The sequence below is a fragment of the Pleurodeles waltl genome, chromosome 4_1, assembly GCF_031143425.1.
Source record: "Pleurodeles waltl isolate 20211129_DDA chromosome 4_1, aPleWal1.hap1.20221129, whole genome shotgun sequence".
In the NCBI taxonomy this organism is placed as follows: domain Eukaryota; kingdom Metazoa; phylum Chordata; class Amphibia; order Caudata; family Salamandridae; genus Pleurodeles; species Pleurodeles waltl.
Genome location: NC_090442.1, coordinates 470,269,918 through 470,295,037, shown reverse-complemented (window position 1 = coordinate 470,295,037; position 25,120 = coordinate 470,269,918).

Below are 25,120 nucleotides of genomic sequence, written 5' to 3'. Positions count from 1 at the left end.
GGTGCTCCCCTCGCCCTCCATCCCACTGGTGCCCTCACCCTCGGTGAATTCGCCCTCCAAGCCCATGTGGGATGCAGCTCCCTCTGTCGCCGGTGCCTCTGCTCCTCCGCTAGATTATGCTAATGCACACAACAGGGTGACAAAACAAAAAGGGGGGGGAAGAGACAGAGGATACACTTGGTCAATGACAGCAACACCACTACAGTTGTCGAACACAGCGCACAGGGAGCAGCCGTATGCACTAGGCCATGCCCAACTAGTTACTAAGATAGTCACCAGCCCATGGAGTACAATGCCTAACGCCATCAGCTGCACACCAGAAACCCACAGGACCCTGCCCAGTAGTAGATGCCCACTAACACTATTGCGGTAAGAGTGCTTCAGAGCCTGCCCAACAAGGGACCTATCCTGCCATTTTCGCCCCGGCCTGGGGGTACCCATAACCAACATCCTCCACCCAGGTACCTCTTAACGCGAGCAAAGTCAGGAGTCAGATTCTGTACTCACCCCCTTGTGGCTTCTGTGATGCCTTCAAGCGCCAATCCAACTCTGGATAGGACACCACCAGGATGCGGAACATCAGGGGGGTCATGGTGCAACGGGCACCTCTTCGTCGTTAGAAGTCCAGCCCCAGCTGGGCCTCCGCTGTCTTCTTTGCCCAGCGGCGCAGGTCCTCCCACCTCTTGCGGCAGTGGGTGCTCCACCTGTCAAAGACCCCCAGGATCCACACCTCCTTGGCAATGGCATGCCAAATACCCCTCTTCTAGTGGGTGCTGACCTACAGGGAAAAGACAGCAGATAAGAGAATTAGTCAACCGTCCGGACCGTCAGACTCATGGCCTACCAGATCCCTCCCATCCCCTGATGCACAAACATTGTCCACCTTACATGCTGCACTCTGGCCAGGACGCCTCCCCACATGTGGCTTACATACACAGCACTCCATACATTCATGGCCCATGCATCATGCTCACAGTGTACTCACCTGTTTGTCTGGAGGATCGTAGAGTAACGTTTACTGGGGTAGGACCCCATCCACCAGTTTCTCCAACTCTTCTGCAGTGAAGGCACGGGCCCTTTCCCCTGACACATGAGGCATTGTCGCTTCCAGACACAGGTCACAGCAGCACTTGCAGTGTAGGTCCTCTCCTGTTGAAGGTCAGGTAGCAAGTGACTAGATAGATAGAAAATGGCAGTCACGTCCACGGCGGTGCATACCGTCACCACTGGGGTACATCGCCGTTGGCTCCTGGAACCCATAGGGCCCAATGATAACCAATGCGAAGTTGCACCGCGGTCATCAACAACCTACCGGGACAGTGCACAATGCTAGCGCAATTACCTTGTTTCCACTCGTCCCTCCTCACAGGTCAGGCATCCGCCATTTCAGGGGGGCACAGGGCATGGCACCTAACTGCGTCACAGCAGACATTGGCACGGCAACTGATAGTCGGGTTCAAATTTTGTTTCTGTAAAGTAAACAAATCATCATTAGTGCAATAGATGTGGGAATATGACCCTCTGCTCACTATTCTCTTCAATAGGCTTCAACCGCTGAGGCTGAATATGAGATGGCGGCATCCTCCAGTGAACAGACCCCTGGTAGACCTTGCGACAATGGAGGACAGACACATTATCATTACACACAGACTTGATCGGGCCACAATCCAAGAACTGTGTGCCCATTGGAGCCAGACCTGATGTCAGTTATTCGCCACCCCACAGGTATCCCCCCTCTAGTGCAGGTCCTGTCAGTGTGCCATTTCCTGGCAGGTGGTTTATTCCAAACAACAGTGGCCATGGCATCAGGGATGTCTCAGCCAATGTTCTCCGACGTGTTGACCAGAGTGTTGTCTGCCCTGCTGAAACACATGCGCAGCTACATCGTGTTCCCCCAGGTGGAGGATTTGGCCACAATGAAAGCTGACTTTTATGCCCTGAGTCATATCCCCAACATCATTGGTGCCATTGATGGGACACATGTGGCATTTGCCCCCCCCCCCCCCGGAGAAATGAACAAGTTTTCAAGAATAGAAAAAGGTATCACTCTATGAATGTGCAGATGGTGTGTTTGGCAGACCAGTCCATCTCCCATGTGAATGCCAAAGATCCTGGCTCTGTGCATGACGCCTTTATCTTGAGGAATAGCAGCATCCCATATGTGATGGGCCAACTCCAGAGGCGCTGGGTGTGGCTAATAGGTGAGCCAAAGGTCCCCACCCAGTATAAGTTGGTGTCTGGGTATGGGGTTGTCCCTAAGGGTTAGTGTGTGTCTAACAGTTGTCCCTCGATATTTGCAGGTGACTCTGGTTACCCCATCCTCTCATGGCTACGGACCCCAGTGAGCAATACCAGGACAAGGGCAGAGGAACGTTACAATGAAGCACATAGGCCAGGTTCCGGTGCCTCCATCTGACAGGTGGCTCCCTGTACTACTCACCCAAGAAGGTGTGCCAGATCATCGTTGCATGTTGCATGTTGCACAACCTGGCCTTGAGACGCCAAGTGCCATTTCTGCAGGAGGGTGTGCCTGGAGATGGTCTTGTGGCAGCGGTGGAGCCTGTGGACAGTGAGGAAGAGGAGGCAGAGGAAAAAGATGTTGACAACAGAATCAATATAATTCAGCAGTACTTCCAGCGACACACAGGTGAGACACTGTGGGTTCACTTTACATTTCAGTTTTCTGTTGGACATTTTACATGGCAGCCTGATTTCCCTATGTCTATGGCCACTGACTGTACCCTTTGGCATCTCTATTTTCAGATCTCTGTGCCCCACTCTGGCTCCTGCTGTGTAGGCTGCTGCCCACCAAAGGTCATTCCAAAGTATATTTCACTGTACATTAGAGTTGCAATGCTTTGATAATGTTGTACTAATAGATTTGTGAATCATTTGACAGACTCCAGATTGATATTTGTTCCAAGGGTGTTTATTTAGGTGCTCATAAGTAGAAGGGGATGTGCAATGGGCTGGGCTGATGGTGGAGGAAAGTCCAGGGTAGAGTCCAGTCTCTTGGTATCACCAGTGCATTGTCCAATGGGGCATCGGAAGGGGAGTAATGGCAGTTCAAGGTGAACAGGGTGACAGAGTGGGACAGAAGGGTGACAATCAGGAGAGTCTTATTTCCTGGCGGGGTCTTAGCAATGTTCTCTGGCTTCTGCCTGGATCGCAGAGACCGTGTGCAGGGTGGTTCTCATTCTGCAGGGGGTGGGGTGCTGGTGGCCTGTTGGTCCCGTGGCAGAGCCTCCTGTCCACTAGTGCTGGCGGAGGTGGAAGGCAGTTCATCAGTTTGGCTAGTGTCAGGTGCCCGTTGTTGTGCCACTGCCTCCCTCATGGTCTTGGCCATGTCAGCCAGCACCCTTGCAGTGGTGACCAGGGTGGTGTAGATGTTAGTTAGGTCATCCCTGATCACCAGGTACTGTACCTCCTGCAGCCGCTGGGTCTCTTGCAACTTGGCCTGTATCTGGCCCATCGTCTCTTGGGAATGGTGATATGCTCCCAGGATGTTGGAGAGTGCCTCATGGATAGTGGGTTCCCTGGGCCTGTCCTCCCCCTGTCGCACAGCAGTCCTCCCAGCTTCCCTGTTGTCCTGTGCCTCTGTACCCTGAACCGTGTGCCCACTGCCACTGACCCCGGGTCCCTGTCATCCTGGGTTTGTGGGGTTGCCTGGGGTCCCTGTAGTGGTGGACACACTGCTGATTGACGTGTCCTGGGGACAGGGACAGGGGCCCGCTAGGTGGGTGCTGTGCTGGTGTTTCCTGAGGAGGGAAGCTCTGTGGTGGGTTGGGACTGTGGCTGGGTACCCCACTGTCCAGAGGTCCCTGATGGGCCAGGTTGGTCATCCTGAACCAGGCGTGCAGAGCTGCTGTCATCACTGTGGGCCTCTTGAGGGGGGGACTGGATGTAGCTGGCACCTCCTCTCCAGTGACGTTGATTATGGGTCCTGTGGGGATGCAAATGAAGTGTTAGTGTATCTGTGTGTGTCATCTTGTACATGGGTGTATTTCCCTGTATGGTTGTCATTTCCCTGTCAGATTTGCCTTGTGGGAGTGGTGATTTTGTGGGCTGGGTGAGTCTCTCTACTGGGCATGCTGTGGTGATGGGTGTCCATGCAGGTCTGTGTTGGGGGTCCATGCTTTAGTGTTGCATGCAGGGCTTGGTATTGGGATGGGTGGGTTGTGATAGTGGGGTATATGTGAGGTGGTGGAGTGATGGGGGTAAGGATAGGGGTAGGAGTTTGTGATGGCATGCAGGTAGGGGTGTTGAAAGTAGTAAAGATTTGACTTACCGGAGTGCAGTCCTCCTGCGACTTCTGCGAGGCCCTCAGGATGCAGTATTGCCCAGACTTGCTCCTTCCATGTTGTTAATTGTGGGGGAGGAGGTAGGGGTCTACCGCCAGTCCTCTGTACTGCTACCTGGTGTCTTGCAACCACGGAACGCACCTTCCCCTGTAGGTCATTCCACCTCTTCCTGATGTCATCCCTGGTTCTTGGGTGCTGTCCCACAGCGTTGACCCTGTCCACGATTGTCCACCATAGCTCCATCTTCCTTGCAATGGACGTCTGCTGCACCTGTGATCCGAATAGCTGTGGCTCTACCCGGATTATTTCCTCCACCATGACCCTTAGGTCCTCCTCAGAAAACCTGGGGTGTCATTCGGGTGCCATGGATGTGGTGTGTGTGATATGTGTGAGAATGTGTGGGGTGATGTGGTGTATGCTGTGAGGTGCGTGGATGGTGTATGGGTGATGGTGTTCTGTGGCTCTGATTGAGTGGGTGCTCCTGGCTTGTGTCTCTCTGTTTTGGCAATCTTTTTTTTTTTTTCCAAGGGTTGTGGGTAGTGTGGGTGTGTGTTTTATAGCGGTGTGAGTGTGTGGGTGTGGTGTGTGTGTGTGTGTCAGGTGTGTGTATTTTGCATTGTCCAATGTGGTGGTGTTTTGTAAATGTGTGTGTATTTTGAGCACAGTGGTATGTACTCGCCAATGGTTTACCACAATTGAAAGACCGCCACCGTGATTCGTGGGTCGTGATACCGTGGGTGTAACGGTGTGGGTTTGGCTATCGCCAGTTTATCACAGACCTTTGGTCTGGCGGACTTGTGTGGGTGTCTGCATTGTGGCGGAATTCTCAGTGTGGGTCGTAATACCTGTAGCGGAATACCGCTGCGGTCACGGTAAGTTGGCGGCCGTCAGCATGGCGGTAGGCGGCATTTACCGCCACAATTGTAATGAGGGCCTTAGTTCTTAGGCTCTGTAAGGGTGACCGCAATGGGTGGTCATGTGTAGGGCATGGCTGCAGACTCATCCCTGTGGCTAAACCTCACTGTGCACAGATGGAGCCAGTACACAGTGGAGGCTAGCTGCAAGGGCCGGGTTCGGCACTGATCCTGGACAAAGGCCAGTATTATATCACAGTTCAATATCTAGGCATACTGATTAACTGAAGCTTAAAAATTACTGACCCATAAAATTTAGGTCACCTGCTTATAAAATACAACAATGCCTTTTGGAGTGGAATAAATTACAATTATCTTTATAATAATAATGAGTTGTAAGAGATGAGAACTTTTAAGCATGTCATCATTGAAGACGGATTCACAGGTGTGGAAAACAATGTTCCCAAATCCTCTATTTGTCAAAAGCCATTAAAGAGTTATGGTTCATTGCAAGGATAAAGGTTCTCAACAACTGCTGATTCTGATATGATCGAATCAAGGAATTCAGTTGTTTAAATTGCAGTTGAATGTGGAGTCTAAGGCAGAGTTGAAGGTGTAAGTGCATGTGTTGTACTTTTTGCAGAGCACCCCAGTTGTATCCCCAAATAATGAGAAAGACAAAGAGAAAAAAGAAGACAAGTTAAATGCATATAAATCAAGTGGGATGCAGGAAAATTAGGTGGAACAAGTGGATAAAAAGGAGGAGGAGAGGAGGAAAAAGGGCCTCACCCATCTTGCAGTGGAGGGGGGACTATGAATAAAGTGAAATATAAAAGATGGAGATGCGGGAACTGCCAAGAAAAATAAAAAAACAAAGGTAAAATGAGAAAAGGATGGCCAGGGAGGAGAGTTGGAGGATCCAGGAGTGGTGATTGTAAATGAACAAAGAGGAAGAGGAAAGAAAGGGCAGTTTTAAAACTGGGGCTGATATGGAACAACCCCCTTAAAAAGGGGAAGGGCAAATGAGAAAACTATAAAAAGCAAACTGATATTAGAAATTGTTGTTCAGAATGACATTCCCCAGGTTGGCTTTGTCAAACTGGTGAATGGCATGCAGGGTGAAATATATAAAACAATTAGTTCAACACAACAAAAACAGGTCATCTGAAACAGTTACTCCAAATATAGGCCCTGATGTCGAGTTTGGCGGAGTGGTTACACCATCACAACAGTGACAGACATCCAGTCTGCCGAAATATAAATCACATAGGGGGTCATTATGACCCTGGCGGTCCTGCTCTGCCACCCCGACAGCCTGGTGGTGCAGGACCGCCAAATTATGGCAACATGCAGCCAGTTCACCACCTGTACCGCCGGGGGGTAGGAACGCCTGGCCAAAGGTTGACCACCTTAAACCTGGCGGTCCACCTAACACTGACCACGGTATTTTGAGCATCCCTACTGCTAGGGATTCTGTGGTGGCAGCCCCGCCACAGAATCACTGGCGGTAACGATACTGGCAACAGGAATAACTCATTCCTGTCACCACTGCAGGACTCCCCAACCCCCCCTCCATGTAGGACCCTCCCCCATTCATGCCGGCACACATCACACATACATACATACAGGCACACTCATTCAAACACACATGCACACACGGCCATGACAACCCCCCACCTCCCGCATTCACACATTCGAAGAAGCACATATACACTTGCATATACACGCACACAAACACACACATCACCCCGCCCCCCTCCATTCACACAAACCCCCCCCATTCAGGCACACAACACTCAACACCCCCGCCCCCCCCCTTTCGGTCGATCACCTTACCTTGTGGTTGTGTTGGTCATTCGGGAGGGAATGGCGCTTTCTCTGCCGCCAGTTCCCCATCACCACAAAATACCACCACGCCTATTGCTAAGTCTTAATAGGTGTGGCGGTGTTGTGTTGATGTGCCGGTGCCAGCGGAGCAACCTCCACTGCACCGCAAACCACAAGTATGGCTCCTGGCGTCTCTCCACCCAATTTATGGAGGTGAGCCGCCAGCAGTCATAATATGGCAGTCTGATGACCACCATCACTTGTGGTCTTGTGGCTGGCGGGACTTCGGCGGTGTCATACTGAGGGTCATAATATTCAATGGGATTTAGATTTTGGTGGATGGACATCTGTCACTGTTGTGACGGAGTAACCCCACCACCAAACTCTAAATCAGGCCCTTATTTTCTATCAGATTCACATACAACCATGCAAATAAGGGGGATACAATATATATTATACTGCTTGGCACAATAAGTGCTTAAATAGGCTGAATACATGCTGGTGAAAGGTCATATTGTTCCTTGTACTTTGTAACAACTCTGGCTTCAATAAAATCAACATTAATAGTACATCTAGATGACACACTTTTTGATCAGCCTTTGGTGGTCACTACTACCACCTTTCTTCAGTTACCCATTCTCTCATATGTCTGTGATGACAATGCAAAACATGATGACTAATCATGAAAGTGGACTGAAGGAAGAAAGGCTTAAATTCATCTACTGTACAATCCTACATAATTAGTACTTGGCCACTCTTAGACTGAACAAGGCTGGCATTGGCCTTCACACCAAGTGTGAGATGTTTCTTGTACTTTATCTGTGCTCTTTTTTGATTTATTATTTATCTGCTGTATTGGATTCACTCATCAGAGTCAGTGGTTTTGGATGGCAAACTTTGTCAAGTCTGGTCAGGTTACATGATGCATTTGATATGCCTGTGGTTACATTTCATTAGAACATGTATGAAGAACAGCAGTGTCTGATGAATAATCTGTCTTCGCTTTGGTTTCCAGGTACCATTTTATCCCTATTCCTTTTGTCCTCACTCCCTCCTTGCAGCCATGTAACCATTACCACCTCAACCCCTTCTGTTCCCATTTCTTCTGTTCCCTTCCTTCTTTTCCCTCATATACTACAGACTACAGCATATTTGTTTTCTATTACACACGTTCAATCATACCTTTTATAGCAGGATCAGCATACAATACTGTAATGATGCTGGTGTTTTCTTCCATAACACACTGAAATTGTGTCACCATAATTTGATAATATGAACAGCATTTTATAGAAATGCTTTGTGAGAACTCTGACAATTTTCAATAAAACATGATTTCAAAGTGTGAGTAAATGTAAGATGTCCTTAGGAATGTAGGGGAACTCTCTTTGATCTCAGTGTGTCTGGAAAATTCATGTAACTCCAACAGTGGGAAGAAGTTTACCTACTTTACAATACACATGATACTCTAGTCACTCTCTTGGACAGCTTAGCAATAGAGTGGTTGTGGCTCTATTTTGATTATTTCAGCATCCACCAGCAGGATCCAGAAGGGGAATCTATTATCTTCTGTAATTTATCAGAATGTTCAATCTAGTGCTAATGCAACAGAAATTAATCTTTGTAAAGTTGCTCATCCTTTTTCTTGTGTACTTTTGGGGGCTCTGAGAGGATGATCAGTGTTAGAGCCACCATAAAAACCTTTAGTTCTCTCGTCATATCATGTGAATGTGTGAGTGGGTTTCTCATATTTGAAAACATAAGGTTCTTACTTTTTGTCTTTTTAAATTGTGAAAATATTTTCCTTACATGCAGCAAGATGAACACATCTTTGTAAAACCTGATCTGAGTCTCTTGACTGAATGATCCGACATCCTCAACCACTATGGACAAAGCACTAGATTGATGTAATGCCGACCTGCACAACCGCGTTGCTATTTGCAGTTGTTGTGATAGTAACTGTGTTTGATTAGATTCTTTGTGCCCTTCAGAAATGTGAAAGTGGTGTGTTGTCACAATCCAACTATGTGTTTTTCATGATTGGTAGTAGGGTAGCTCAATGTAGACCAGTTCTGCAAAATTGACCCTTGCCTATTGCATGTCTAATGGAAGTCTCTTAAGCTAGCTAAGCAATTTAGATCTGTTGTTTCCTTCAGGAGGAATGTAATGTTTTGCCTTTTATTGAACGTTTGACTGTGTATTCTTTTTAAAATATTTAAATTACTTTAAAATCATAATGCTCACTGATTAGTAAGAAAAAGACTGGAAGGTTTGTTTCCTTTGCTCCCTATGCAGCTAGCTTCTTTAGCTCTAGAGACCCTTGTACAAATGTCTTCTGACATCTTAACTTCACAATACTCTATCACCGTCTGATGACTGTGTTGATTGTGTGTTGTTATAGATGATATGATCTAATTTCACCCCTAGTCTGACGCCCAGATAGATGCTCTCACACCTAGTCTCACACCAAGAGACACACGCTGACACTCACTCTCACACCCAGACAGTCAAGCTGACATCCACTCTCACAGCAAGATAGACACTGTCACATCCACTCTCACACCCACACAGGCACTCTCATGCTCACTGTCACACTCAGATAGACACTCTCACACCCACTCTCACACCAGACAGAGACTCTCACACTAATTCACACACTCAGATAGACACACTCATGCCACTCTCACAACCAGGCAGACACTGGCACACTCACTCTCACACCCAGGGAGAGACTCTCACACTTACTCTCACAGCAAGATAGATACTGTCACACCGACTCTCACACCAAGAGAGACATGTCACATCCACTCTCACGCCCACACAGGCACTCTCACGCTCATTGTCACACTTAAAGAGACACTCTCACACCCACTCTGAGGCAGACACTGTCACAGTCACTCTCATGCCCAGACAGAGACTCTCACTCTCACTCTTGCACCCAGAGAAACACTCTAATACCCACTCTCAGAGCAAGATAGACACTGTCACACCCACTCTCACACCCAGAGATGCTGTCACATCCACTCTCACACCCACACAGCCACTCTCACTCTCACACTCAGATAAACATTCTCACGGCAAGACCTACAACTATTTCAAGATCTTCTAATTCATTGGCAAGAGTAAATTTCCTAAGCACCATCTAAAATATGTGGCTATCACTAAGAGAGAGAACAATCATGTTTCACTGTGAGAGAGAACAATCATGTTGTGTTAGTGCATGATTTGTCAATCTCAGAAAAAATCACCCCAGGTTTGATTAAGTCACTGTTTAACAGCTTAATCTGCTATTGTTTTCCAAACATTGTATGCCGTTATACAAGTATATGAACCAAAAATCATGCATCTCTCAGCAGTTAGTTATAATGTAAAGGATGCTTCCAACGTGCTAGACGTCGGTCATATCCCCAGGTGTATATTTGAGAGCTTCAACATTTTCTTCAGAGAATAATATTATCTCTAATTGATAAAAGAAAGTTGCTCCTGGTGGTTAACTGGTTCCGCACTCTTGGATTAACTTTATGATCCTTTAATTTACAGCAGAGGCTTGTAAATTGGGATTTGGGAAATAGTTTTTCCACTTTGCTTCCCAATCCTTCACTTATTTTTACATCACATTCTGTGTTCTTTGTGGAGAGCTTCATTCTTTGGTCAAGAACAACTCACAAATGGAAAAGAGTGGAGTGGACTTTGTCCCACTTCCATACTCTTGTTTCCTGCCAGGGTACACAGATCTACCAGCTAAGATGTAGGATCCAGTTTGAGGTGCTTCCATTTCAAATCTCCTTTTCTGGTTGTAGTACAAACACAATCATTGTGCAAGATGATAACTCTCACAGCATGTAGTAATGATGCCGAGTCCAAGCAAGAGGATCAAAAGCATTGGCACAATGAAGTCTAAGATCTCTGCACCTGGTTGTCATCAGCATTCCTGAAGCAGCCTTCAGGGAAAGACAAAATGGCAGGACTTGCATAGAAATGTCATCACCTCTAACAACAGACAACTCCGTGACAAGTTATTAGTAGAACGGTGCAGGCGAGAATTTATGGGAATGATTGACAACTTCAATAGACAAGGCGAGCCTACTGGTTTAATTCAAGAGTCCAAGCTTAAAGTGCTCTTCAAGGGACAGGCCCATATTTTTCATTTGGTTGGCCATGCGAAAGACATTTTGCAATCAATAAGAAAGTGAGATCAGGGTCTTCAAGGACCAATATCCTAGGGACAACTTTCTGAATGCCAGCTGGCAACTACAAAATGGATCAATGCAAGATGTTTTGATATGATTAGCGTAATTAATATGTTCCTGTGTTTGATTCCGATTAACTAGCTCACCCAGGGCCATCTGCTGTTCTTCTTTTGATGCAGGCCCAGGAGTGCCACCCCTTTGAACTCCATTTCAGTGGAAGGGATTGGAGGGGGGGGCCAAGGGCACCAGGGACACAAGGGAGGGAGCTGTTCTGGGAGGGTCAGAGCCTATGATGGCTCAGGCTTCGATGCGAGAGAAGGGGTAAGGGGCATGTTGGGGGTAAGGTCTAGGGTGGTAGGGTGGGTGAAAATGGCAGGTGATATGTTGAAAGATGGTTCTTAGCTATTTTATGTCAATTTGGGAGAAGCTATGATATTGGGAGGATACGGTCAGACTAAGAAGCCTCTATTGTTTCTCAAGGGGGCATGATCAGCATAGCTAGCATTTTACAAATGCAATTATCTACGTAGGTGGCAGAAAAGCACTTTAAGGTTGCTGTGTACAATGTAAATGGGGCCAATAATCAGGCATAATTCTGAGCAATACTTCACTGGTTAAGGTCATCACAAGTTCAGATAATTCTATTGCAGGAAATTCAGGCCAAAATTCCTAGATACCCAATTTCATCTCTCAGTCTTTTTTTGCATCTGCCAGTGCCGCTATACATGGGGTGGCCATCCTAGTAACATGCAAGTTCCCATGGGGAAGTTTATCAGGTGTTTAGAGATCCACACGCTAGATGGCTTATAATTAGTACTGTAATTTTAAATCAGCGTATGCACTTTGCAAGTTTTTATGATCCCATAAAAAATTTAATAAATTCCCTTCAGGATTCATATAATGTTTTGATTACACTTCCCAGATTGTTGGTTGTACAGGGAGATTTCAATATCATACCAGACTTCAGACTCAATACATCATGTAAGAACAAGCCTCAGAATAAACCCAGAGCATTTTGCTCTTTGGCAAAGTTTATTAGAGACTTGGCTTTAGTGGATACCTTGAGGGTAGATCATCTGCAGGCATTATAATTTACTTACTTTTTTCAAAAGATATAACACGGCCTCCAGGATATATTATGTTTTAATCTCGTTCCAATGTGCCAGGGGCAGTTCACGCATCCTCTCCAATCCGTTTTCTGATCATTCGGTCCCTTTGATTGACCTATATATGCCTGTGTGCTCGGTAGATCAACCTTTGTGTGCTGAGTAGATCGACTTTGATAAGTCTCTTCTGACAGATGAATGGTGGATAGCAATCCTCAAGGTGTTGGTCACCGCGTTCTTTCTGAACAACAAAGGGTCAGCCTCCTTATTTGCTATTTGGGAAGCCTACAAGGCTTTCTATAAGGGGGGAAGCAATTGTCTATGAGGCTCACATAAATAAAATAACTAGGAAGAAAACTTTCAGTCTTCAGCAGGAACTCAATCAAGCAGCACTGATTCATCAGGCTACTCACGATCTGGCTTCTGCCAACAGATTGAAGGAGGCACAGGACAGTTTAAGGGACTACTATTTGTCCTGGTAAATAGTTAATCACGGTACGTGCTTCCAGCGACATTATGAAAAGAAAGAGCATGTTGGTAGGCTGTTGGCCTGGTCGGTAAAGAAAAGGTGTAATAATGCTAATAATAAGTCATTTTTTGACGAGGCTCAAGGAATTGTTGTGAACCACCCTAAGGAAATTGGTGAGGTGTTCCTGTCCCATTATTTAAGATTATACACTCCTACACTTGTGAATGATATGGTACAAGTAAATGGATATTAAGGGTCAGTCAATCTACCTACCCTTGGAGAGCAATCACAGGCCTCTGTAAGCCCATTAAGTTGTTAGAGGTGAAAAAGGTGATTTCACCCTTACCAAATGGGAAGGCCTGCTGTGAAGATGGCTTGCTGGCTGAAGTGAATAAAGTAATTATAGAACAAATAGCGGAATTATTGGACATTCTTTTAATGACATACTCAACAGGACTGAGGTACCTGGCTCCTTCACAAGGACCTTTATTGTTAGCTTTATAAAAACGGGCAAGCTGACAGAGAAACAGGATTCTTTATCATTCCATTAGCTTAATAAATCATGACTACAACCTTTTGACAAAGATTCTAGCCACCAGGATCACCCCTGTGGCTCAAGGGATGATTAATGGATATCAGTGCGGGTTTCTTCCAAGCAGGTATATATCAACCAATACTAACTTTTTGCTACAGGATATTGATTACTTCTCTGAGAATAACACTCAGGCTGCAATTATAATGCTCAACATAGAGAAATCATTTGACTTAGTCCAATGGGAAGTGTTGTTCGTGATTTTGGATAGGTTCACTTTTCTCACAATTGTTTTTACAGCTAATCCACAATTTGTATTCCAAGGCTAAAGCCAAGATCTTAGTCAATGTGCACATAGCGGCGACCTTGCAAATCCATCTGGGCATTTGCCAAGGATGTCCTCTTTCACCAGGGCTGTTTACGCTTTTCATAGAGCCTTTGGCAACAGCCCTTGGTCAAGGTCTTTCTATTCCTGCACCACAATTTCAAGCACCTAAATTGAAATTGTTTGCCAACAATATTGATATGATTCTTTATCTATCAGCTGAGGCACAGAGTGTAGAAAGGGCTTTTGAGAAGATCAAGATTTTCACTGATTTGGGTAGTTCTAGGGTCAACCATACTAAGTCGAAGGCTTTCTTGTTTAATGGCACTGAATCAGTCCTCCCCTCCGTTATGTGTGCTCATTTTTGGGTCGCACGACCTATTAGATATTTGGGCATTTAAGTCTTCCGTAACTTTTCTGATCTTTATCAACTTAACTATTTGTCCACTGTCAGCAGAGCTCAAGATCTTCTTCACAAATTGCAAACTCTCACAGTAACAATTATCCAGCATGTGGTGCTTATAAAAAAAAATAATTCTTCCTCTTTTTCTTTTTATCTTTAGCAACTTAATCATCAAATTTCCCAGAATTTTATTTTAAGGAAATTGATATGATGCTCTGCCAGTTCATCTGGGTGAATAATAAACCTCATACAAAGCTTGATATGCTTTCTTTATCCATAGCAGAATGTGACTTAGCATTACCAAATTTTAAGAAATACTATCAGCCTGCGTTTTTAGACTTGGCTATAAGACCATGATTTCTATTTGAAGCAAATGCTAGTGGAAAGAACATTCAACTCCCCCACTTCCACAAAATTCAGAGACTCCCGAAACGCACCAGGTCTAAAATTCCTAATGCAATTTGAATTAGGGCTGCTGAATTTCTCAAGAAATATCAAGTCCCTAGCTTTCACCCCTCAATCTTGCTCCATGACTCAGAGGCGTTGGGCCTTAAGTTGAGCTCTACTCATATTAGAGAGTGGGAGAATCTTTTTTTTTTTTTTTAGGTTTTCTAATTGTTTATCGGCCGGGCAAATCAAAACCTGGGTCCAACTTAGAGAGGGCGAAGTTTCTATCTCGGAGTGCCTTACTTTCTCTTACCTTTAAATCCACTACCTTATGCAGGCTGCTGAGATAACGACAGATCAGGTAGCATTCCAGGCCGTTTATGAAAAAAGCCAGACAGAAATGGGCAATTGGTATCGGATCTTGTGCCAGCCGTCTTATGCAAGAATCATGCCCCTTGCTCTGATTAAGATTGAAATTGCAACAGGGTGTAAAATAGATCCACAGCTCTGGAGACATTATAATATTCTCTCCCATAAGGCGATTTTCAAAATGAATGCTTTATTATACAACAGCCCAAATTAATAAAGCTTTTCCATCAGCCTCTGGAGAATGCCCACGCTGTAGGTGCAATGAGGGGGATTGGCTACATGTATGTTTTACATGCCCAGACCTAGTAAAATATTCGGAGAAAATATTTCAGCAGATTAGTTTCAAAGTTCATGCTTCCCTAGTCCCAAATTCCTTAGGAGCTCTCTTTGGTATCCAACCATACGAGCATTGGGAGCTCAAACTGAAATCAGTACAGTACAAGTAATAGTTGTGTACCCAACTAACCGGTGCAGTTAGGAAGTTTAGGGGTATTTGAGGAGATCGTAGCAATCTAACCTTACAATAGGGGGCTACATTATTTTGGGCAATAGTAGTATATTGATGCATGACTAAGGTATACACGTATCTTGCTGAACCTCCCTAAACTGACTTCATGTTGGTGTTATTTTTTTATCCCAAATTATTCTGACTAACTGTTGAAAGTTGAACCTCTGATTGTTGGTATTTATGTTTGGCTTTATGTACCTGCAAAATTGATTAAATATATATATATATATATTTTAAAACTTATCAGTAGAAAAATCTTCAGCCCACAAACCAGCAACAACTTCTATCACCCATCGACATTTTGCTTGGTTTTGACCCTGTATAGAGCTCTGCTGACTTTAGGTTTGTTTTGCTGAAATACTATCTTCATACATACATACATACATGCATACATTCTGCATACCTACATTGTGCCTATCTATTAAGATAGCATGAAACTCCTACAACTGAAGACTAGAACTGCTGCTTTAAGCCTTACTTTTTTTAAATTATAGGCCCAAGACTAAGCTAGGGTCTATAAAGAGGGAGTGGGCCTTTAGAAACTGGTGTACAGTTAGTTAGGCAGAAGAGTTATAATCCTATTAGGACACCCCAGCCACAGAAAGTAGAATGTTCTGAAATAAGAAACAGAACAACAAACAGTGAAATCTTGTTAGCTATTTTATGTCCTGAGCCACTTCATTGCCTTGAATTGAGCTCTCAGTACCCCAGTGTTCTGATACAAATATCAAATATTAGACCTCCCTATACAATTACTATCTCTACAAAAGTGTTGCCCTAAAGCCCTCAATTCCTCAGTGAGGAGTGTGAAGAGTGAGAATGATTAGCTATTAAAAACTATAGGAGAGGTTAGTCATTAATGGTTACCCGTAAGGGCCACTAAGCACTGATACCCACATTTTGACTTGTATTTACCCACAATGTGGCACATAATCTGAAGTTATGTAATTAATAAATACGCCCATAACCCCCTAAAAAAATAAATATAAGAGCATGGCATGAGGCACATATAAATCACTGATTTTTTTAGAGGCATGAAATGTAACAAATTCCCATAAAACACTGACAGAAAATGGCAACTGATTAATTATGTTCCTACTTATGGACATCTTATATCAGTATTCAACAACTCAGGTACATTGGCTATTGAAGACTGATCTCCCTGCTACCATTTCTGGCTAGGGTCGTAGAGAAAGTCATCAACAGACATCTCACCGAATACCTCCATGAACACTACCTACTTGACACTTCTCAGTCTAGATTCAGATCCAACCACAGCATTGAAACTGCCCTCATCACTGCCATGGATGACATCCACATGACTCTGGACAAAGGAGGTACATCAACACTCATTCTCCTGGACCTCTCTGCAGAATTTGACACTGTTTCCTCATGCAGTGCCTACATGACATTGGAATCCAAGGACATTCACTTAGATGGAGCTGCTCCTTCTTGAAAGGAAGGACCCAGTCAGTCAGCCTGGCACCATACACCTTGGATGCCCCCAACCTCATCTGTGGAGTTATGCAAACATCTTCCCTGAGCCCATCCCTCTTCTTAGCATACATGATGCCGCAGGCCAGTATCACCAATCTCAAAGTCCTCTCCTCCACCAATGGAACACAACTCATTCTCTCTCCTAGGGACAGTACACCCAGTCCCTGGATAAAGCTCAATGTCTGCATGACTATGAACGCCCATTGGATGAAGACCACCTGTCTAAAGCTGGAGATCGACAATATCAGAATTGTGATTTTCAGGAAGAGCACTTCCCCATGGGACTTCTCCTAAAGTGTGGAACGACCTGCCTCTACAAATTAGAGCATCCTCCTTGCTTCTTAAATTCAGCAAGAAGCTGAATACCTGGCTCTTTCAGTAGTTCCACTAGGTCCTTCAAGTGCCTAAATTCACCCCTGCTCCGTACCAGCATACCCCTCTGACTGAGCTCTACAAATCTACAGAACATAACCTATCATAACATTACATTACATTCAAGGGGCCTGATTTACAAACTGCATTTTGTAGTACCATAAGTAAGACAAGATCCACCCATGACCACTCACAGGTACTTCAATATCCTCCCATAGAAATTAGTAGACGTAGATTTATAATAAATCCCCATTGGAAGTAATGTTAACATAAATTAAATTATTAAAACATTTCCAAAATACAGTAAAAATTATTTAATGTTGCCACATTTTCCTAAAAATAAAACATACATATTAAAAAAGCATTTTAAAATATTGTTTTAATTGTTTTAATGTAAAAAATAATGTAACATTAATATGTATTAAACAAATTAAATCACTATTAATTGATTATGTACATCAATTTAAATAATTTTGAATACATGAAATATTTAGGTGGGAATGTGAATATATTTAAACTTCAGAAAAATAAATTAGCTCAAACATATATATTTAAAATCTTTTATATAATTTTAAACTTTTTATAGAGGTTAGGAACCCTTGAATTAGTAAAGCACCCATATAAAAACACAAAAAAGAAAAGATATATTAAAAACTCAACCACTGAACCAAAAAGACTTGTATTGTTAATACCATTAATTTTGTTATATTATAAAAGTATTGTGAAAATAAAAAAACAAGGGAATTAATCAAAGAAATGTAACTAGAACAATGTATTTACATAGAAAATTTGTGTATTAATCTCAGTGGTGTAATTATGTTTATTGTATTAATTTTCTAACATCTTTGTTGTTAGCCGCCATTATGTGAGAACTGGATTTTGTGGCTAGAATATATTTTATGCACTTTGAGCTTCCTCGCTGGTGATAAACAGGGACAGCTCCTCCATTACAGTGAAGGAGCGCCGTCCTGCCAATTAAAATACTCCCAAAAGCCCCAAAGAGGAAAAATAAAATGGTGATAAAGCTAGTTTATTACCATTTTATTTTTCATCTACCTGTCCTGAACCGAGTGTCAGGACAGGGCGGGACCTAATGAGTGGCAACAGCAAGGGGGAGAGTGGGCTACCTGGGCATTTCAGTTCAAAGTGCGCATGTCCGCTTGGCCAGCCGTCTTGTGACGGCCAGCCAGACATGCACACTTTGAAATCTTTCTAACTCAGCTCTCTTATGACAGCTGGGTTAGAACAAGCACAGGCCTCCAGTGCCTATGGGATCGCCGAGAGAGCCCGCTCCCTCCAGTCATGGTGCTTCCCTCATGCTGGTTCACAGCAGGAGAGCTTCACCAGGATCGGTTAAGGGAGTTGGCTCGGCCCGCACTGAACACTGGACTGCAGAGGAAGAGGACATGCAGTGAGGAGGAGGAAGTTTCCTGCATGTCAGGTAACTGTATTTTCATTAATTTGCTTGCGGTGAGATCGTGCATGCCACTAATACTACCCAGCACCCATTTGCCTGTACCACCACTCTCCTTCAATGCCAGTCTCCACTGGTGAAAACTGAACTATACCTTTTCTGTGCCTGGTAGTTAATACTAGTGAAAATTCTTAGGCATTTTAGAAAAGAGGATTATCCATTTCACAAAATTTAGGCATGAGTGAGCCTGGTGCAGACAAACTTTCTATCATTGCTCTGGTTAATTATAAGTTTACTATGGTGTTTTATAGAAAGCTGAATGTATAAACCTTTTGTCTACTTCAGAGTGCTCTTCCTAGCTGTGTGCCAAAAATAAATATATCGAAAATTTTAGTTATGAATTCAGTTTTCCACAGGAATTGTTTGAATATTAATTTTTGATTTCAAATTTGAATATCAAAACACCCAAATCTTACCTGATGTTTTGCTTGTAAAAATCTAAAATAAATAAACAGGACACTTCCACAGTATAACCTGCTCTTTCCACTCAGTAGCACAATGTTATCAGGTCCCTTGGAAGAATTTGGATGCCTAGTTATATGTCATGATTTTCCCCGGAAAAGAAATGTAACTAATTATTACAAATAACCAAAATGCACATTAAATCGATATGCAAGTGATTGATTATTTTAATTATGTATTTTTAATTTATTGGACAGTCGAGGTGTTATCCAATCACTGGCCTGAAATATGAAGGTTGTTAGAAAAGATGCATTAAACTGCTGTTTATAGACAGTATTCTATGTTTGTACTTCCTCTTTAAGTTATAAATTCTTTGCAGGTCAAAAAGCTGCATGCAACACATGTATGCTGTACACTGTAGAGGATATTGATAGTTTACAAGATAAATTGTTATGCAAGACTCATGCTTGTTAAACAGATTGTGGTCCACCTCTCTGGACCTATTGCTAAAATTCTAAGGTAGCAACTAAATTAATTTGCTCCTCCTTCATATGGTGCTAGCGCTGTACTATCAATAGGTTTTCTACCAAAGTTAGTCCTAACAAAGGTACGGCATGCAGGGTATCAGGTGATGGTGAGCCTAATATTCGCACAGCTTTGAAATGTGTGCATCATGGACGTCTTCTATACCATTTTAATACCGAGGCTGTAGAGATCATCTTCTCCTGACGATGCCTAAACAAGTGTGTCCATGTCAATGATGCAGGTGTCAAGATGACCCACACCCAATGGTCATACTTAGTTGATATAAAAGGCTGCTTTCTATAAAAGGCAAGTCTTAACTTACAAAGATAACGTGAAACGTGCATAAATGTTAAACTAATTTATCTGTTCCTTCCACCAGGCCGTCATCAAATCAGAACACTTTCAATTACCTCATGATCCAAAGCCCCTGACCTTTCAGTAAGGCCACATCTTCCATCTGGTTCTGACTGAGGCACGCAGGCCCTCATTACGAGTTTGGTGGTCTTTTGGCAAGACCGCTGGGGCGGTGGCGGCTAAAAGACTGTCTGCATTGGCAGTATCCCACCGCTGTATTAAGAATCCACAATGAAGACCGGCAAAAAACAGCCACAAATCCGACACTGCCAGGACACTGGTGAGCGGTAAAGATACAGTTCCACCACCAGCACCGCCACACCGACTACATTCCACCCTCCAGATTACGACCCACAAATCAGCACAGCGGAAAACCGCTGGCAGTGCAAACTGTTGCAGCCAAAAACCTACTTCAGCCAGAATACAACACTACATTGAACAGTACGAATACCCCACACCCGAGACACATACACCCACCACACACACCTGCTCACTGAACTATATAACACACCCACACACAACCCACAATCCTTTGAACCACAACAACTAACACAGACAGCGAGGAGCACACAAACTGAAGACTCTGCACTTGTACACCTTAGGCATTAGCACATTCAACACTCAACACACCACACAACTGCACCATCAACACACTACACACATCGCTACTGCACACAAACATGACATCCAACCAGCACACACAACAAAACACCCCACACCCCACCAAGCATCCTACACTGCACCCTTGCACACAACACACACCACCACCCACAACACAACCACCATGTCCTGTCAAAAGCGCATACGATGAGATGAGGGTCATGGTCAATAAAATCGTCTGGGTAGAGCCACAACTGTTTGGAGCACAGAACCAGCAAACTTCCATAGCCAGGAAAATTGAGTTGTAGCAGAGAATTGTCGACAGGGTCATCTCAGTGGGCAATCATCCATGCACAAGGGAGAACACCAGGAAGAGGTGGAACGACCTACAGAGGAAGGTCCATTCCATGGCATCCAGATACCAAATTGCTGTGATGAAGACTGGCAATGGGCCCCCACCTCCTGCCCCAGAGGTCGCAACGTAGGAGAAGAAGTTCCTGGACATCCTGCATCCTGAGCGCCTTACTGGCATACCCAGAGGACAGGACTCTGGTTAGTAACTATCACTCCCTTCGCATCATGTACTCCTGTCCAGCTGCTTTCCCACTACTCTATCACTCCCCAAGTCACCCTATCTTCCAATCCACCTCCCACCCAATCACCTAATGCCCCACCCCTGCATGCCACACCACCATCCAGCCACAGTGCCCACACAGTCCCTTCCAAGTGCACAGATAGCACTGCCAATAACAATCACTACAACTCCCACAATGCACCAGCCCAGCTACATCAAAACCTGCTATTCCCACTTCACAGTGCAACTCCTACATGTATAACTATTGCACCTGCTACACCAACTGGATGCTTCGACTGAGGACCACTACATGTCAATGACAGCAATGCAATCCTCATTCCTCAACCCTCAGTGGAACATGGTACCTATGTCACAATCCACTGCCCACAAACATTGGCTGCAGTGCTGCATCTTACATTACCATAACTGGGAATCACGTCAAGCCACTGTATGCATCAGACAAAGAGACAACCAATCTCACCACCATGTAACCCTTTTCCACTCCATCCACAGGTAGCTCTGCCACTGTGTTCAGTATTAGGGAAAGATGCGGAAGACATTGTAACGCGAAGGGTTAATTAGCTTGAGCAGTGTAGATGAGTGTATTGCCTGTTGAAACCCCCTCCCAAACATCGTGGAAAAGTTCATGATATTATTTTCAAGCTTGTTTGTGTAGAAGACTCCGTCTCAACCTTGAGAACGAGAGTACAGGGAGAAGATGGAATGAAAACAAAGGCTGGAGAAAGGCAGAGCAGCCAAGTACTGATAACATAGCTAGAAAATGCCAGAATGAGATAGAATCCAAGCTTCGAGTTATTTAAGCACTGAACTGTGGGTGAGGGATTTGGAAGCTGGCAGATGGAATTGTGGAAGCTGCCATGGCCCAGCGCTGCCTCCCTGTTTGCTCGTGGTGCTTGAGGGGGAGAGAGGTCCAAGCAGGCGGTAGAGAGCTCCCCAGCATGTCGTGGATTAAGTTAAGTTTCCACACAGGGATAAAATACCTTTGTTTCTCTGCTCTATTATTATGACTGATTATATATGCCTGCACTGTGTTTATAACCTGAAGTATTCAGCTCGTTTATATTTTGCTTTCTAAACCTATTAGTGTGAACTGCTACAATAACTGAAACATGCATTTTGGTGTGCAGTAAATCAAAGCTTAAATGAAGTATTCAGTTTGTTTATATTTTGCCTCCTGAACATCGTAGTGAGAGCCTGCTGCAGTAATTGAAACATGCATTTTGGTGTGCAGTAAATCAAAGCTTAAATGAAGTATTCAGTTCGTTTCTATTTTGCCTCCTAAACATCGTAGTGAGAGCCTGCTGCAGTAATTGAAACATGCATTTTGGTGTACAGTAAATCAAAGCTTATCTGAAGTATTCAGCTCATTTATATTCTGCTTCCTGAATATCGTAGATATCGTAGATATCGTAGTGCGATGCATTTTAGTATACAGTTAATCAAAACTTATATCTGTCAATGAATTCTTTGCTTATATATATAAATAGATGCTTTTCATTGCTATTCTTATTCTACTATTGTTAATGTGCTAAATGCCTACATTTTACCTGCAGTTCTAGTAAAGCTAAATTGTATTTATAATTGGTGTGTGGTCCTTTATTGAGCGTCCTTATTGACTTATACCGAACAGGTGTCAACCAGACACCTGGATAAGACACACTGCCACCATGTAGAGGATGCCAGAGATAGCCAGCCCTCTCCAGGATAAAGACCCCAGTGAGGACAATGCCTCTTGACTCTGGATGTCTGGACATTGATGATTTACCGGGCACATCGGGGATACCTAGTCACTCCACTGCTCCCAGCCTCACCCTGCTCACATCCAACCCCCCACCCTGTGGCATCAACAGCACAGCCAATCCCTCGTCCACAAGCCAGTGTCCCAAGGACTGTACAATCATTAGTGTGCCCCACAGTACAGGGACCAGTCGACCCCTGAAACCCAAGATGAAGGTCCTGTGAACTGGGAGTGGGAACACTGTGCCAGGGGCACAAGCACAGGGGGCAGGGGTCATAGGAGGGCACCTGTGTGCCAGAGGACAGGGTAGCCGAGGTAGTCAACTGACCAGGAGGCCATCTCTCAAGTCCTGGGAGCATATCAGCAATCCCAGGACAATAAGGGCCAAATTCTCATCATCTTGGGGGAAAACCAAAGGCTTCAGAGGGAATACCACCAGGAGGCCATGCAGCAGTGGCAGGCTCACAATGCCACCATGGCCTCCATTGCAGGGGTGCTCAGGGACCTCACCACCATCCTACGTGCTTCCTCTACCCACCAGCACGCCCCTTCCACTAGCCACATACCAACTGAGCCATCCACATCTGCGACAGCCAATGGAATTGAGGCACTGCCAGGGGAACCACAGGCCACTGACACCCCTCCCTCTGTAGCAGAAGAACCCCCACGCAGACGTGGTCATCCATCCAGCCATCCGGCTGGAGCAGATGCCAAGACAAGACCCACTGCCAGGAAGTGACCTTCTCCTGAATATTCTGCCTTGTGTGCCACTGAGACACCCTGTAGACTGTTCAATGTCATGTCTCCACATTGCCATGTCCCTTGGACACTGGACCTGTACTACTTAAAGCCAGGCCATCTACTCTGATGATTTCATCCACCATGACCCCACTCACCAACTGTTGGACAACATATGCACAATAACCATTGAAGATCACAGCAACTGCATTTGTGTCTTTATTTTTAGATGTACAAATGTGTGTTCAGCAATATGTTATGTGTGGTTATTCCCCTTAACCAACAGCGAGTGACATGGACAGTAGAGGGATGCATCCGCTGCAGGGAACATAGTACATCAGACATGTCCCAAAATTCAGTTGTAAGGGAGTCATTAGTCCAGCCACACACCAGAGTAGATCTACATATTTAACCTGCAAAAAGACCAAGACAGGGACACACATGAGGATGTTAGGCATGGTGGCACTCAAAGCACAGATGCAGTTCATTGTTGTCGTGCCCAGTGTGTATTGGCAAGGAAACAGGGCACAACAGATGACTCTTTTACATCAACAATCTCAGGAAATAAATGACTAATAGGCTGTAGCTGACAGCTGTACTGGGCTAAACACTACACTTTCAACAGTTAGCAAAGGCTATTGTACATGAAAGGCTCAAGCAACAGGTAGGAGAGGGAAAGATTTATAGTACACAGTTAATTGCTGGAATTACATCTGGACAGGAGATTGTAGGACACATAACACACTGCAGGCCTGTCCATAGGCAATGTTAACCTAGCAACCTGCATTGAGAACACATATCAGAGTTGAGACCAGTAACACTGCTCCTGTCTACTACCACAACCCACACTTAGGGATAGGTACACTGAACATCTCTACTGATGTACCTGGCCAGGAGGAGCATTGTCATCAATCAAAGTGGAAGCATAACACCTGCTACTACACGCACAACACACCTGTATGTCACTGAAGTACTGATTGATCAGCTCAGTCCTAGAGTCAGCTGCACCACCCTCATCTGCCTCCCCATGACTTTGCATGTCACCATCAACACCCACTGGTCCAGCTGCCTCCTCATCATCAGCCAGTAATGGGATCTGACGTCTCAGGGCTAGAATGTGGTGCATGCAGCAGGCAACTTTGATCTGGCATACCTTCTGTGGAGTGTACAGGAGGAGACCTCCACAGACGTGCAGAAAACTGAATCTTGCCTTCAGTACACCAAATTTCCTTTCTATTACATGCCTCATCTTGCCATGGGCCTCACTGAAATGGTGTTCCCCATCCATGGCAGGGTACCTCACTGGTGTCAACAGTCAGGGAAGGCTAGGATAGCCTGAGTTACCTGTGTGAATAAAGGTGGGACCTGCTACAATGCAGGTAAAGCCACAGGGAAGATTGTGATGACAGGTGCCACAACAGAGACACACATCCAAAGGCAAACATACCAATGAGCCAAACCCTCCCTCTCTGTAGTTGTGCCATCATGTGTGGGACATTGCTGTTCCTCAGAATGTAGGACTCGTGGACAGATCCTGGAAACTTGGCTGTCACTTGG